General features: G+C 47.0%; 1 protein-coding gene across 8 annotated transcripts in view; it reads left to right on the top strand.

The window, feature by feature from the left end:
• The first annotated feature begins 1,300 nt into the window (after positions 1–1,300).
• The window catches only part of NLRC3 (NLR family CARD domain containing 3), a 39,176-nt gene continuing 30,760 nt past the window's right edge, over positions 1,301–9,716 (top strand). For 5 of the 8 annotated variants that reach the window (XM_029221031.1, XM_029221025.1, XM_029221022.1 and 2 more), the window contains exon 1: positions 1,301–1,585. The gene's annotated coding sequence lies outside the window, so the exon portion shown is untranslated. Of the gene's footprint in view, positions 1,586–6,986; positions 7,052–9,716 lie in introns of all 8 variants that reach the window. The other 3 variants (XM_029221026.1, XM_029221021.1, XM_029221028.1) reach the window with 1 other exon arrangement.

Here is a 9,716-nt window from a genome sequence, read left to right as displayed (position 1 = left end):
TGCTGACTCAGGGGTGCCCTGGGATTCCCCACAGAGGATGCTGTTTCATTTTGTGCTCAGGATCCATCGACCCTGAGCCGTGGAGGGAGGAGCAGAGGGGCCTCCTGGCCTCTGTCGTGTGACAGATACCCACCTGGCCCTTGTGGTTTCCAACATCCTGTGGGCGGCCTGTTCTCAAATGCCTTCGCTGCACCTCTGGCCAGGGCTGCAGCCGCCAGTCTGCACTCTGCCTGCCTGAAGCCTCAGCAGGCTTCTCCAGGGTAGCCACCGTGTATCCCCCCAGCACCTGGCGAGCGCTGATGGAAGGGACAGAGGGAGTGAGGGGGGAATGGGAGCATGGCATTCTATGAAGCACTTCTGATCTGCCCCCTTGGTACTCTCCCCTCCATCACCCACGCGGCTCTTGAGGACAGGCTAATACAAGCACATGCCCCGCCCCCTCCCAACTCCCCTCACACACAAGCTGCTACATGCACTTGAACCTACTACTCTCCTGCTCTACAACCATTGCTGGCTCCCACCTGCTCGCTGAGAAAATCTGAGGCCCCATCACTTTGCTCCCACCTCGTCATCTGCTTCTCTCAGTGGCTTCACATGAGGTGGTTTGCTCCCTGTCACCAGAGTCTGTCCTGTATTTTTCCTCTATTGTAACTTTTCTCATGTTGTTCACTCTGGGCTGTGTCCTTCCCCATCAATGCAGCGCACGTGCTGAGGTCCACCTCCAGGGGCCTGAGTGAACTGCCACATTCTGCTGTTTCAGGTGCAGCTGACCTGCCTTGGGGGCCCGTGAGTCGGGAAGACACTGTGGAGTACAGCTGGGGCAAAGGTGCCTGTTGGGTGCTAGAGAGAAGGAAAGCAAGGGCGGTTAGAAGAAGGGGTGAGGAGGGCCACACACCATATCAGAGCATGCCAGCCTAGAGTGGCAGGACGCAGTTCCAGCCCCAGCGAGGTCAGCTGCCTGCTGTGTGGCCTTGAGGAAGTCACTGAATGCCCCCACGCTTGCCTGGTTTCCCTACCACCCCCCAAAAAGCAAAGGTCTGCTGATGGTGAGTCTGTTTTCCTTTGTGGCCTTGGTTGGACCACTTTCCCCTGAGCATCAGGTCTGCAGGGGCACTCAGTCCTTGAAACAAGACCCTGGCATCACCCTTGCCTCTGACTTACAGGGTGGTGACAAAGCCAGAGAGCTGGCCCGAGGCAGCTACAGCTCACTGATTTGTCTGTAAGGCTGTTGGCTTTTGAAATCAGACAGGAAGGAGGGTTGAGGTGGAGCCCGGCACAGGAAGAGGTGAGGAGCCCCGGCTGCCGTGACAGCCGGTGGGCTCGGGGGAGTGCGGGAGCTGGCAGGCCGCGGCCCTGCTGCCCTGCACGGTAATCACCTCCTGATCCCTCCAGACAGGGCTTCACTCCTGCCCTGGACAGATCCTGACGGCTCGGGGACCAGCTGACCAGCCACAGAGATTCCCGGGACATCCTCACACCCACCCAGCTGCCTCTGTCCACTGGAGCAGGGCTGAGCCCAGGAGCACTGGGATGGACACCCTCGGCCCCCCAGCATTGGCATCCCTGAAGCAATGAGGCCCGGGAGGTAAGTCGAGTCCAGACTGTCTCAGTGCAGGATGGGGGAGAAAGAGGAGACAGCTGGCAGAAAGGACCATGACTTCGAAGGCCTGAGCCACTCTGTGGAGTGGTGGCTGGGGCAACTCCAGGAAGGTGTCCCCATGGGTGCCAGGAGCTGCTGGGAAGGACTAGATAACGGTGTGAAATAAGCAAACAGGTGCCTAAGGACAGCCCACAATGGGCCAAGGCAACAAAGCCCAGCACCCCAGGTACCAATGATGGGACAGGAGGAGCAGGAAGTAGCTGGAAAGTGCGGCAGGCAGGCAGAGGTGAGGTTGAGCAGTGCAGCCCAGTGGTTAAACTTGGAATCAACAGACCTGGGCACCATCCTAGCATCCCCTTTCCTCCCTTAAGATGGAGGGGACAATACCAGACCTGCCCAGGGTCCTGAGGACCAAGGGAGGTGGTGCAGGTGGGGTTGGGTGTATCACCCAGTGCCTGCTCCATAAATGTCACCCTCATGTTGGGTGAGCAGTCCCCAGGGTCCTCTCCCAGCTGCACCCTCGGATGGAAGTGAGGTTCATCATTCTGAGAGGGACGGTAATCACAGAGGCTTTCTCAGAAGAGGCGCCATAGAGCTGGTCCAGGGTGGCTATTGGTCATAGGGCCCTCCCCTGTGGCCAGGCTCCCGGGTCCCAGGGTTTTTCCCTGTCCCCTCAAAGGACGCACATGCTTTCCCTGAGCCCTAGGGCTCACCCTTGGCCATTACAGGGAAACCTGCAGCTGGCTCCCAGGTGGGGGTGCAGGCTGGGCACCTCCTCCTCTGTCCCAGGGGTGCCAGGATCCCCAGGGTTGAGCCTGTCCCGGTCCCCAAGAGGGTTCCAGGGCAGTGAAGTTAGGAGAGCTGTGTCTCGCGGTGAGGCACTGCTTCCTGCCTCTGGGAAAGGCTGTTTGGTCTCAGGTGGTCAGCGGTCATGGTCGGGGGGGGCCACCTAAGAGGGCTGAGAATTGAAGTCTCGGGCCCTGGGGGGCAGGGGCGGGAGTCAGGAGACAGGAACATCCGAGAAGCTGTGGCCTGGGACACGGGCAGCCCAGGAGGGAGGGCAGCACTGCAGGCCCCACAGTCACCAAGTGCAGGTGGGCAGAGCAGAGGCCGGCTGCTCTCACACAGGCCTGGCAGACGGGACTGGGGCCCCTGGAAGGAAAGTATAGGACAAGCCGGGCCTCGTTGGCAGAGACAATGAGGAAATCGGGGCCTGGGCCTCAGAGATGAGACAGAAGCCCAGCTGTGGAGCCTGAGGGACAGGGTCTGAGTGATTCCAGCACAAGGGCACGCAGGCCCTTAGCTGTGTCCTGCCCCATAGATGAAGCACTGGAGGATGCATGGGAGCAGGGAAGCCCTACTCCAGGGAGGTGGCCGTGGAACCCCGGCCCTGTGTCTGGCCTTGCCCTGCCCGCTACAGCACAGACCCTCTGCAGACTGACCGCCCTCTGGCCCTAAAAGCCCCCAAGGCGATCTAAGGTCCACCCGCCCTCAGTCTTCTTCACTTTAAGCTGGGCTCTCAGGCCTCCTGCTGCTCACCAAAGACTGTCTACACTGGGCAGGGTCTACCTGGCTGTCCCTGGTGGCATGTGTGGCCACCGGATGTCACCCTGCTCAGAAGTCTGTGGTAGGTTCCACCCTGTGAGGGTGGCATCTGGGGCTGTAAGCAGGGCTGTCCACACAGGTGGCCAGGTAGCCACCCTCAGCCGCTGCTGGCCCTGGGAGGTCATGGGAATGGTGTGGCTCCTGGGCCAACTGCTGGGGTCTCCTCTTCTGTTCTTGTTGGGACAAGGTGTCCAAAGGTGAAGGCCAGGCTGGGGGGTCTCTTATCTGAGTGGGGCTTGAGTAGGGGTGCCAGATAACAGAACACCCTGTTAATATTTAATCTCAGATAAAGAATGAGTTTTGTTTTTTTTAAGTATAAGTATGTCCCAAGTAGTACATAAGATATACTAAAAGAATTATTTGTTGTTTGTCTGAAATTCAAATTTCACTGGCTGTCCTGTATCTTAATTTGCTAAATCTGGCAACCCTAGGCGAGGTCAGTGGGGCAAGAAAGATGGGTGTCCGATCAGGAGGGAATGTTGGCCCCACTGCTGAGTGGCTGCTGGGACCCAGAGGCAAGGAGCTCGCCCTCCCACCTTCCCAGGCACACGCAGGCCGGCCTCTTCCTCCTGCTCACTCTCGCCTTCTGCAGTCGCTTCTTTGTCACTTTCCTAGCCTCTCTCTGGCCCAGTGGTTCTCAACTCTGGCTGCTCATTAGAATCACCTGGGTAGCTTTAAAATGCATCCATGTAGGGGCTCTACCCCAGACCAGTGAAATCTCTGCACAGTTGGGCTAAGCAGTGGCTTTTTTAAAATAGCGCTCCATAGAATGACCATAAAATCCAGCAATTCCACTTCTGGGTATACACCCAAAAGAGTTGAAAGCAGGGCCTTGAACTGCTATTTGTACTCCCACGTTCACAGCAGCATTATTCACAAGAGCCAAAAGGTGGAAACAACCTAAGTACAATATCTATTGACGAATGGATGAATAAACAAAATGTGGTCCATCCATAAACTGGAATATGATTTAGCCTTAAAAAGGAATGAAATTCTAGTACCTGTTACAACTTGGATGAGCCTGGAAAACATTATGCTCAAAGAAGCCAGATGCAAAGGGACAAATACTGTGTGATCCCACTTACATGAGGTACCTAGAGTTGTCAGATTCATTTAAACAGAAAGTGGTTACCAGGGGCTGGGGAGTCAGTGCTTAATAAGTACAGAGTTTCCATTTGGGAGGATGAAAAAGTTCTAGAGGTGGATGGTGGTGATGGTTGCACAACATTATAAATGTACTTAATGTCACTGAATTGAATGCTTAAAAAATAGTTAAAATAGTAAATTTTATGTTAGGTATACTTTACCACAATAAAAATTTTAAATTAAAAAAATATTTAGTGCTCCAGACAATGTCCTGCCAGAGCTGAGAGGCACTGAGCCTGGCCCTTCTTCAACATGGTCCTGCGTACTCCTGGCCACCACCCCACCCCCACCAAAGCATAGTCTGTTACTTGGTGGGTGTACCTGGACATCCAATGCAGGAGGCTGTGTCCAGCCCTGGGCCACACCCTGAAATCGCCCTGAGAGCAGGACAGAGGCCTGAGTGTCCCAGCTCATGCACTAAGAGGCTGCAGTAACAGTGCTTCATTTTGGTTTACATACATTTTAACTTTTAGATAGCTGCTAGCATAACGTTCTCTAAATTGAGGTATAACGTAGACAGTAAAGTGAGCTCAACGGATTTTTATATATGTGTACGCCTGTGTGTACACCATCCAGATTAGTAGATAGAAGTTTACAGCACCCTAGAAGGCTCCCTCATGCCCCATCCAGTCAGAACCGCCTCCAAGTGTAACTACTACTTTGACTTCTATCTTTTCAGATTGGTTTGGCCTGACTTTAAACTTCCTACAAATGGAATCACAAGAGTGTGTCTCTTTTGCATCAGACTTCTTTCACTCACAATGTCTGCGAGAGTCAGCCATAGTGTTGAGGATATCAGTAGCTTATTCTGTTTCTTTATAATGTAGGATTTGATTGTATGAACATTCCAAAAAGAATCTCAATCTTTTGTTGATGGACATTGGTTGTTTCCACTCTTCTGGAGTTTATGAATAAAGCTGCTATAAATATTCTGATCTGGGTTTTGGTGGACATAAACACTCGTTTCTGTTGGGTATATACCCAGGAGGGAAATTACTGGGTCACAGAAATATGCATATTTAGTCTTATCATTACCAAACATTTTTCCAGAGTGATCTTAATTTTCATTTTCTGATTACTAATGATATTCTCTGCAGTGACATTCTTTCAAGTTTTGGCTCAGTTTATCATCAGGTGTCTGTTTCTTACTGATTGATTAATGTGCTGGGGATGTTGTCTCCTAGTCAATGGTTTGCTTTTTCACCTTTTAATGCTGTCTTCTAATGAACAGATATTCCTAATTTTAATGAATCTCAATATATTGTTCTTTTCTTTCATGGTTAGTGCTTTTTGTGTTCTGTTTAATCTTTATGTAGACCAAGTTCAAAAAGATATATATATATATTTTTTTTGCGGTATGTGGGCCTCTCACTGTTGTGGCCTCTCCTGTTGCGGAGCACAGGCTCTGGACGCACAGGCCCAGCGGCCATGGCTCATGGGCCCAGCCACTCTGTGGCATGTGGGATCTTCCCGGACTGGGGCACGAACCCATGTCCCCTGCATCAGCAGGCGGACTCTCAATCACTGTGCCACCAGGGAAGCCCTAAAAAGATATTTTATCCTGTATTTTTTCTAAGGCTTGACTGTGTTAGCATTCACATTTAGATAGATCTATGATCCAGCTTGAATTAATGTTTTGTGTACGGTGTGAGGTAGAGGTCAGGGTTCACTTTTCCCATATGAATATCCCATTAGCCAGCACAATTTAATGCCCACTGAATTGCAGTGGAGGCCTTGTTATAAATCAGGTGCCCATATATGTGTGGGTCTGTTTCTGGACCCTCTATTCTAGTGCACTGGTCTATTTGTCTGCCCTTGTACCAATACCTATAGCTCTATACTAAGTCTTGATATTGTGTAGTGTAAGTCCTCAGGCTTTGTTCTTCTTCTTCAAGATTATTTTGTCTATTTCAGGGTCTTTTGTTTATGTTTTAGAATCAGCTTACCAATTTCCACCCTCCCCACTCCCCTCCAAAAAGCCTGCTGGGATTTTGATTGGTATGTCAATCTATAGATCATCTTAATAATACTGAGTCTTTCAATCCATGAATATGGCAAATCCCTACTTTAGGTCTTCTTTAATTTCTCTTAGTATTGTTTCATAGTTTTCAATGTGGAGGTCATGCAAATTTTTTTGCTAGATTTATTCTTTTTTTAATATTTATTTATTTATTTGGCTATGCTGGGTCGTAGGTGCAGCACACAGGATCTTTGTTGCAGCACGTGGGATCTTTATTTGTGGCATGTGAACTCTTAGTTGCAGCACGTGGGATCTAGTTCCCTGACCAGGGATCAAACCCAGGCCCCCTGCATTGGGAGCGTGGAGTCTTAGCCACTGGACCACCAGGGAAGTCCCTAGATTTATTCTTATATATTTGAGTTTTTAAATGGTATTTAAAATTTTTACTTTTGACTTGAGTGTTGCTAGTACGTAGAAATATAACTGATCTTTTTGTGTATTGATCTTGTGTCCAGAAACCTTGTTAAGTTCATATATTAGTTCTAATAGTTCTATTGTAGATTCTTTTGGATTTTCAAAGTATACAGTCATGTCAACTGTGAACAGTGACAGTTTTATTCTTTCCTTTTCCAATCTTGATGTCTTTTATTTCTTTTATTTGCCCTATTGCACTAGCACCTACTTAAAAAAAAAACAAAACCATCAACTAGAAGAGGTCACCCCTGGGGAGTGGAAGTGAGGTATATACTTTACTTACTTTTGTATTATTTAAATGATTTTAATGTTTTACTTTTATAATTCTATAAGCAATCTATTTAAATGAGGGGAAGCAATACACATTAGTTAGCAAAATCTAAGCAATCAAAATTCACAAAATAAGAAATAATTCCTTAATCCCACTGTCAAATATTTCCAGCTAATCTCTAGCCAGACAAAAACAGTATCCTATTTTCTTTTTAAAACATAAAGGTATCCCATCATAATTCTCCTCTGCACATTGAGTTTTTTCCCCACATAAAAATACATTGTAGGGCTTCCCTGGTGGCGTAGTGGTTAAGAATCCACCTGCCAATGCAGGGGACACGGGTTCGAGCCCTGGTCTGGGAAGATCCCACATGCTGCAGAGCAAGTAAGCCCATGCACCACAACTACTGAGCCTGCGCTCTAGAGCCCGCGAGACACAACTACTGAGCCTGCATGCTGCAACTACTGAGCCCACGTGCCACAACTACTGAAGCCTGCACGCCTAGAGCCCGCGCTCTGCAACAAGAGAAGCCACCGCAATAAGAAGCCTGTGCATTGCAACGAAGAGTAGCCCCCGCTCACCGCAACTAGAGAAAGCCCACTCGCAGCAACGAAGACGCAATGCAGCCAAAAATAAATAAAATTAATTAATTAAAAAAAAATTTTTTAATACATTGTAAACCATACAGGAAGCTCAACAAACTCCAAGTAAGATTAGTTCAAAAAGACCCACACCAAGACACATTATAATCAAACCTTCAAAAAACAAAGACAATCTTGAAATCAGCAAGAGAGGAAGAAAATCATCACACACAAGGGATCCTCAATAAGATTATCAACAGACTTCTCATCAGAAACTTTGGAGGCCAGAAAAGAGTAGGCTGACATATTCAAATTGCTCAAAGAAAAAAACCTATCAACCAAGAGTCTTATATCCAGCAAAACTGTCCTTCAAAATTAAGGGAGGGGCTTCCCTGGTAGCACAGTGGTTGAGAATCCACCTGCCAGTGCAGGGGACATGGGTTTGATCCCTGGTCCAGGAAGATCCCACATGCCGCGAAGCAGCTAGGCCCGTGAGCCACAACTACTGAGCCTGCGCTCTAAAGCCCACGAGCCACAACTACTGAGCCCACATGCCACAACTACTGAAGCCCGTGCACCTAGAGCTCATGCTCCTCAACAAGAGAAGCCACCACAATGAGAAGCCTGCAAACCACAAAGAAGAGTAGCCCCCACTCGCCGCAACAAGAGAAAAGCCCACGCACAGCAACGAAGACCCAATGCAGTCAGAAACAATAAATAAAATAAAATAATAAAATTAATAAATTTATTTTTAAAAAATTAAGGGAGAAATTAAGACATTCCAGGATAAACAAAAGCTGAGGGAGTTCATGACCATGACCTTCCCTGCAAGAAATGCTCAGGGGAGTCCTGAGCACTAGACAGTAGTAACTCAAAGTCATATGGAGAAATAAAGATCTCAACAAAAGTCAACACATGGGCAATTATAAACGCTAGTAACAATGGTTTATAACTGCACTTTTTGTTTTCTACATGATTTAAGATACTATTATATTTAAAGAAAAAAACCAATTATTAGTGTACAAGATAATATTACTGTATCTTTGGTTTGTAACTTCAAATTTTGTTTTCTACATAATATAAGAGACTAAAGAATTTTTTTAAATTATTAGTTTATGTTTGGGGGGCACACAATGTATAAAGGTGTAACACTGTGACATCAACAACCAAAAGGGGTGGGGACAGAGCTGTAAAGGAGCAAAGTTTTTGTTTGTTATTGAAGTTAAGCTGGTATAAATTTAAATTAGAGTATTATAACTTTAGGATATTAAATGTAACCCATGGTAACCACAAAGAAAATAACTAAAATATATACACAAAAGGAAATGAAAAAGGAATTTTAACATTTCAGTACAAAAAAATCAACTAAATACAAAAGAAGACGGTAATGCAAGAAATGAGGGGGGAAAGTAATAAGGCAGAATAAAAACAAATAGCACAATGACAGAAGTAAGGCCCTTCTTATCAGCAATTACTTTAAATGTAAATGGGTTAAACTCTCTAATCAAAAGACAGAGATTGGCAGAATGGAGAAAACCATGTGATCCAACTACAGGATGTCTATGAGAGACTAACTTTAGATCCAAAGACACAAATAGGTTGAAAATTAAAGGACAAAAAAAGATATTCCATGGGGAGTTCCCTGGTTGCCTAGTGGTTGGGATTCCGGGCTTTCACTGCTGTGGCTCAGGTTCAATCCCTAGTTGGGGAACTGAGATCCCACAAGCCGTGCAGCATGGCCCCACCCAAAAAACCTAAAAACTACATTCCATGACAATAGTAACCAAAAGAGAGCAGGGGAAGCTATACTGATATCAGACAAAAAAGGCTTTAAATCAAAAAAGGTTACAAGAGACAAAGAAGGACATTTTATATTAATAAAAGATTTGAAACAGCAAGAAGATATAACAATTATAAACATTATATACCTAATGAAAGACCATTAAAACATATGAAGCAAAAACTGACAGGACTGAAGGGAGAAATAGTTCCACAATAATAGTTGGATACTTTAATAACCCACTCACAATAATGCATAGAACAACCAGACAGAAGACAAATAATGAAATAGAAGTCGTA

The sequence above is a fragment of the Monodon monoceros genome, unplaced genomic scaffold (genome assembly GCF_005190385.1).
Source record: "Monodon monoceros isolate NGI ecotype Baffin Bay Population unplaced genomic scaffold, NGI_Narwhal_1 Super_Scaffold_13, whole genome shotgun sequence".
NCBI lineage: Eukaryota > Metazoa > Chordata > Mammalia > Artiodactyla > Monodontidae > Monodon > Monodon monoceros.
The sequence above is the reverse complement of the archived record's forward strand: the minus strand, read 5'-3'. Positions and strand labels throughout refer to the sequence as shown.